Here is a 6,832-nt window from a genome sequence, read left to right on the forward strand (position 1 = left end):
ATATTATCCACATAAATCACATATGATTAGACATATATAATCACATCTGGTTATATGTTTTAATGTAATTCCTGATTCTCAGGTATTGATTTAAATAAGAATTTCTTTGGTTTTAAGTCCTACTCGATGAGTTGGTTTCTCTACTCATCGAGTAGCAGCGGGGTGGGATCGCATGTTTAGTGACCTACTCGACGAGTCCATTAAGGGACTCGACGAGTAGGAGCTGCCAGTTGAAACCCTAAATCTTGTGGTTTTGCACCCTATTTATGGAAGCATAAGCCTCCTTTGGCCTCTTTGCAGTCCATTGAGAGCTCTGAAAACCCTAATTCAAGTGGTGCTTCATTCTTGTGTGTTTAAAGCTTTGGAGAGGGATCTTTTGGGAAGAAGAGCTTGGCGGACAAAAGGCTAGGGGCAAGGTGGTGTGGGAAATCAGAAGTCTACCTCATATAGCATCGTCTAGAGGTATCAAGTTGTCACCTTTACCTCATCTTTCTTCTAGACCTCTATTGGTTGAGATCTAGGGCTTTTATGGATCTTTGAGTTGATAAGGTGGACAATGGACTAGATCTGAAGTTGTAACTTCAGATCTGGACCCTTATTAAGTCTTAGAGTCATAAAGTTTCTGGTTTCGATGTGAATGAAACCTCCTTTGGGTAGGAAACCCGATTTCGGGTTTGGATTGGACATTTGGAGCCTTTATAGCTATGCATGCATGTAAATTTTGCAACTTTACATGAAAAGCATGCCTTAGAAGCTTGAATTTGTAGTTTGGAGCCGCTACATGGCTCAAATGAGTCTGTATGGCAAAAGGACTGAAGGGACTCTGCGATTCGCATTGTCGACTCGGCGAGTCATATGAAGATAGGAATGAACTTGACGGGTTGGAAGAACAACTCGGCGAGTCCGTAGGAGATTGCCATAGACTCAACGTGTTGTATGAACAACTCGATGAGTCGGATGAGATTTCCCCAAGTCATGTATGTCTGCGTATCCGTCGAGTGCATGAAGGAAACTCAAAGGGTGGTTGTAGAGTTTGGATCGTAAACCAAAGGAACTCGGCGGGTCACCTCGATAACACGGCAAGTGGGCAAGTACTTCAAGGAACTCGGCGAGTAGCCGAGGGAACTCGGCGAGCTAGGGTCAACATGGATTGTTGACCTTGACTAAGGACTTTGACTTTGACCAAGGGTTGATTAGTTGGTTTATGGAGTAATTTGTAAGATTGAGGACTTATAGGTATATTCGTATTATGGTAACAAGTGGTGAAGTTTTTGGCAAGTGATCCGAGAGTTGGAGTTTATCTACCGAGTCGACATCTACAAGGTGAGTTATCCTCACTGTATCAAAAGGGTCTAAGGCACCAAGGTCGGCCATTTAGTTGTTATGGTTATGATATGATATGTATAAGATTATGATCTAATAGGTCAGAATCAGGATAGACAGTATGTTATGTTTTTATGATCCTTAAGGATTGGTATGTTAGTGGCATGCTGGGCCGGTGCTCTAGTTTTAAGGGATTGCTATGATTGATGATCAGTAAGATAGATATATTTGATGTCTGTATATACCAGTATATGTTAGTTATGTGCACATGATTATTTGCCCATCAGTTGGGTTAAGGCGGTCCTGCATTGTGTTGAAGGCCAACATACCCTATGAGGAGTCCGAGGAGACTGTAGGCCCACGTGGCGGTCCAATCATGTCGAAGGCTCGGTATAGATTCAGTTAGATTGTAGGCCCTGTAGGGCGGACCAGTCAGGCCGATGGCCCAGTATGCATGTTGATTGATTGATTATTACTGATATGGTATTATCAATGTGGTATTGGTATTTTGGGGGTAGCACACTAAGCCCTCGGGAGATCATGGCAAGGCGAAGGCGTGACCGTACCGCTCCTCATCCTTATGATCTGGCTTTTGGGACACTCTGATTGAATAATGATTTGAAAACACTTTCTATAAACAATACCATTGGGTTCTATTTATGATTGAAAAAGTTTAAATTTGGTTTAAAATTTATGGATGTTATAAGTTGGTATCAGAGCCTTGCTTTGAGCGAATTGGAGGAACACTCGTTTGAATCCAGTCTCAAATCAAGGGAATGGTCGGACAATAAATTTTTTTAAAATAGTTTTCAAAATGAAGGATGGAGGATGCAGAGGGTACGATCAGTCGGAGCCATAAGTAAACCCCAAATTACCATACATTTATTTAATATTATGATATGTTAGAACATCATGCTAGTGCTAGTCTAGGGATCTTCAGAAATCGCATGATAGACTTGCCTGATTATATGATGCCTACTGGCCTAGGGTTTCTTGTATATGGAATTGACATCATTACTGTAGTTGTTAGTGTAGGCATCACGGGTGTGTATAATCAAGATCTTATAGCCTGAGAATGTTTGATACAGTCTTTGGATAGGATTGGATATTCGAGAGTCTATTGGGTCTAGTGTTTTGTGCGACCAGCATGCACCAGCACTGCAGGGGTTGACGGAAGTTTCATGGATGTGTGAGTTGTGGGGAACTATGAGATCAGTTGCAAGATAGGAAATGTTCCCCTAGGAGCGAGGGTTGAGCGCATATTATGCTGATGATAGTGTTCGGGTGTTGTGGTGATACTTGAGACAAATATGGGTAGGTGTGGAAGGTAGTATGGGCCCGTACTACTGAAAGCACAGGACCCATACGCGTAACAAGGAAGTCACAACCCCTAAGGTTTGTGGATTTTGGTCTCCCGATATTATGTTGTTTGTCTGATATCTTGAGTGTATCTTTCAATATGGTGGCAACGAGGCGTTTTGCTGCTGGGTCCGGATCGGGATCCGGATCCGGATCAGGATCAAGGCCAGGAGACGGAGGGTCAGAGGTGCCGGTAGCACCTGAGCCTGTGATAGGGACAGTGGAGTTGGATGCCAGGATCCGGGAGATTCTGCACGATGAGGTCGATGCGGATTTCCGAGCCCAGCTGCTGGTGATGTTTGGGTTGATTTAGAGCGCGATGGTTGAGTACTTTGATGAGCGATATGCAGCTCTAGCAGAGACAGCAGCCACTGCAACCACATCGGCTGTAACCATCGCAAGGGTTGGAGGAGGAGCCGGAAGGGCTTTCCAATATCGGGACTTCGATAACACGAAGCCCCCGACATTTAATGGTACACATGATGTGATTAGGGCTATGACGTGGTTATCTGACGTGGAAGGCTATTTCTTCACGTGCTCATGTCCGGCTAACCAGAAGGTCAGGTGTGCCCTGAACCTGCTGAGGCTCGGGGAAAAGGACTATTGGAGATTGACGACAGGGTCGTACACTGATGACCAGCGAGCTGCTGTTACATGGGAGTAGTTCAGGGATATGTTCTGCACCCGCTACGTTCCACATGTTGAGCGGGAGCAGCTGGCTCTGGAGTTTTTGACATTGAGGCAGCATGGGGAGTCTGTGATGGAGATTACTCGTATGTTCACAGAGAGGGCTATGTTTTGCCCAGAGTTTGCTTTAGAGCAGTCTCAGATGACTTGTTATCGATCTGAGTATGCTCAAGACGGATATTTGACAGTTTGTGGCTACACAGCGTTGTGATGTCCTCCTGGATCTTCAAGAAGCCACGAGGCGACGTGAGTTAGAGATTGAGCTGCAGTTGAGGGAGCCACTTCAGGTTCCGGTTCACTCTCAGCCGACACCTAAGCAATCTAAGACCGCTGATACTCGGACCGCGGGTCAGCAGAGTCGCGCTTGTGGAAAGTGTGGCCAAGGTCATTCTGGGGTCTGTCGAGCGGGAGGTGGTTGCCACAAATGTGGCAAGGAGGGGCATTATGCCAGGGACTATCGTCAGTCTGCCCCTCCAGCGGGTATGAGGATTTGGTTCCATTGTCATCAGGTTTCTCACATTAAGACCAACTATCCGCAGCTCGAGGCCAAGCCAGCGCAGGGTTCCGCATCGACTACTTTGAGGATTGGGGATGGGAGGCCAGTCAAGGTGGAGCCTCCGAAGGCTCAGGGGCGCGCCTTCCAGCTTACAGCCAAGGAGGCCAAGGCAGCACCGGATGTGGTTGCTGGTATGTTTCTATTTTTCTGTTTTAGTTATTATATTTGTGTTATGCTTATTGGTTGTAACTATGTTTAGTAGGGATGGATTGGCTCAGTCGATTTGGCTCAGTCGATTTGGTGCCATGATCGACTGTGAGGGACAACGAGTGTTGGTTCGAACCCAAAGTGGGGGAGAATTGGTGGTATATGGCGATGGCACGAGGATCGGATTAGGGTTTTGTTTAGCCGACAGGGCTCGGCAGTATATTCAGCAACGTGTGTGTCGGTTATTTTGCGTATGTTGTGGTTACGCGAGTTAAGGGGCATCCTTAGTCTCAAAGGTCCCGGTGGTTAGCGAATTTGCTGACGTGTTTCTGGAGGAGTTTTCCGGAGTGCCTCCGGAGAGGCAGGTTGAGTTCAGGATTGATCTAGTGTCAGCTGCGGCCCCTATCGCCAAGGCGTCGTACCGTCTGGCACCGCCTGAGATGCAGGAGCTGTCATCTCATCTGCAGGAGCTGCTGGGTAAGCAATTTATTTGTCCGAGTAGTTCACCCTGGGGAGCACCGATCGTCCACGTCTGGAAGAAGGAGGTTCGCACAGGATGTGAATTGACTATAGGGAGTTGAACAAGTTAACGGTGAAGAACCATTATCCACTCTCGAGGATAGATGATCTTTTCGATCAGCTGCAAGGTGCATCTTGGTTCTCCAAGATTGATTTGAGATCCGGATATCACCAAGTCAGGGTGAGGGAGGAAGATGTGGAGAAGACCACATTCCAGACTCGTTATGGTCATTACAAGTTCGTGGTGATGCCTTTTGGGTTCACCAACGCGTCGGTTGTGTTCACGGATTTGATGAACCGAGTCTCAGGGAGCTGTTGGAGGTTTTGCGGCAAGAACGGTTGTATGCCAAGTTCTCGAAGTGTGAGTTTTGGTTATGAGAGTTCCAATTCCTCGGACATCTCGTTAACCAGGAAGGGATTTTGGTCGATCCGGCCAACGTGGAGGCGGTTATGCAGTGGGAGATTCCGAAATCTCCCTCATACATTAGGAGTTTCTTGGGTTTAGCAGGGTACTACCAGAGATTCATTCGAGATTTCTCCAATATTGCAGTACCTCTCACTTGTTTAACGAGGAAAGGGGTGGATTTCTGATGGGGTCCTGAGCAACAGAGGGCATTTGAGACCCTCCGACGGTGTTTATGCGAGGCGCCGGTGCTGACACTCCCCGAGGGAGTCGAGGATTTTGTAGTATTTTGTGATGCATCCATCGCGGGCTTAGGGACAGTCCTCATGTAGAGGGGATGAGTGGTAGCTTATGCATTGCGGCAGTTGAAACTGCATGAGACGAGATACCATACACACGATCTTGAATTGGCAGTGGTGGTTTTCGCTCTCAAGATTTGGAGGCATTATCTGTACGGGGTCCGTTACACTATATATACGGATCACAAGAGTTTGAGACACATCATGGATCAGCCGAACCTGAACACGAGGCAACGGAAGCGGCTGGATGCAGTCAAGGACTATGATTGTGAGATCATTTACCATCCTGTTAAAGCGAATGTGGTTGCGGATGCGTTGAGCCGCAAGTCAGCTGGGTCTTCTACCCCAGCAAGGTGTATGAGGATAGCGGTGGATTCCCCGCTTGTGAGCTTGATTAGGGATGCTCAGGTTAAGGGTATGAGATCGAAAAACTGGAAGTTAGAGAGGATTAAGGGCGAGAGCGTCCGGTTAGTTTAGGGTAGCCGTGGGTTATTGACTCGATACGGTGGGATTTGGATTCCGATAACCGGAGGGGTCCGCCAGACAGTGATGGAAGAGGCTCATAAGTCTCACTTTTCCATTCACCCGGGAGCCACCAAGATGTACCGCGATTTGAGTTTGAGCTATTGGTGGCCTGGTATGAAGCGAGAAATCACTAGGTATGTGGAGAGGTGCTTGACCTGTAGGATGGTCAAGGCCGAGCATCAGAGGCCACATGGTAAGCTGCAGCCTCTAGAGATTCCCATTTGGAAATAGGAGCAGATCACGATGGTCTTCATTACGAAGTTACTGAGGACGGCGAAGAGGTTCGATGTTATATGGGTCATCGTGGATCGATTGACCAAGAGTGCCCATTTCTTGCCCATACGGGAGAGTTCGTCGGCTGAGAAATTGGCCGACATGTACGTCTGCGAGATTGTCTCTCGCCATGGGGTCCCAATCTCCATTGTCTCCAATCGGGATGTCAGGTTTACTTCGCATTTCTGGCAAAAGTTCCATGAGGAACTGGGTACGCAGCTATATTTTAGTATGACGTTCCATCTGCAGAGCGATGGGTAAAGCGAGCAGACCATTCAGACCCTTTAGGATACGTTGAGGGTGTGCGTCATTGACTTCGGTGGGCGTTGGGATTCCCACCTACCGCTTGCAGAGTTTGCCTTCAACAACAGCTATCATTCCACTATTGGCGCCCCTCCTTTTGAGCCGTTGTATGGGCGGAGGTGTAGGACCCCAGTCTGCTGGGGTGAGATTGGGTACAGGGTGATGGGTCAGACAGAGGTAGTTCTACAAACTACCAAAAAGATACAACAGATTAGACAGCGATTGTCGACCGCTTAGAGTCGGCAGAAAAGTTATGCCAACCGACACCGATCTGAGTTGGAATTTCAGGTGGGTGACATGCTGCTTCTGAAGGTCTCACCCTGGAAGGGTGTGATCCACTTCAGGAAGAGCGGAAATTTGGTCCCCCGTTATATTGGGTCGTTCAGGATCATTGCCAGGGTTGGCAAAGTAGCATATAGGCTAATGCTTCCGGAGGAG

This window comes from Lactuca sativa, chromosome 3 (genome assembly GCF_002870075.4).
Source record: "Lactuca sativa cultivar Salinas chromosome 3, Lsat_Salinas_v11, whole genome shotgun sequence".
Taxonomy (NCBI): Eukaryota; Viridiplantae; Streptophyta; class Magnoliopsida; order Asterales; family Asteraceae; genus Lactuca; species Lactuca sativa.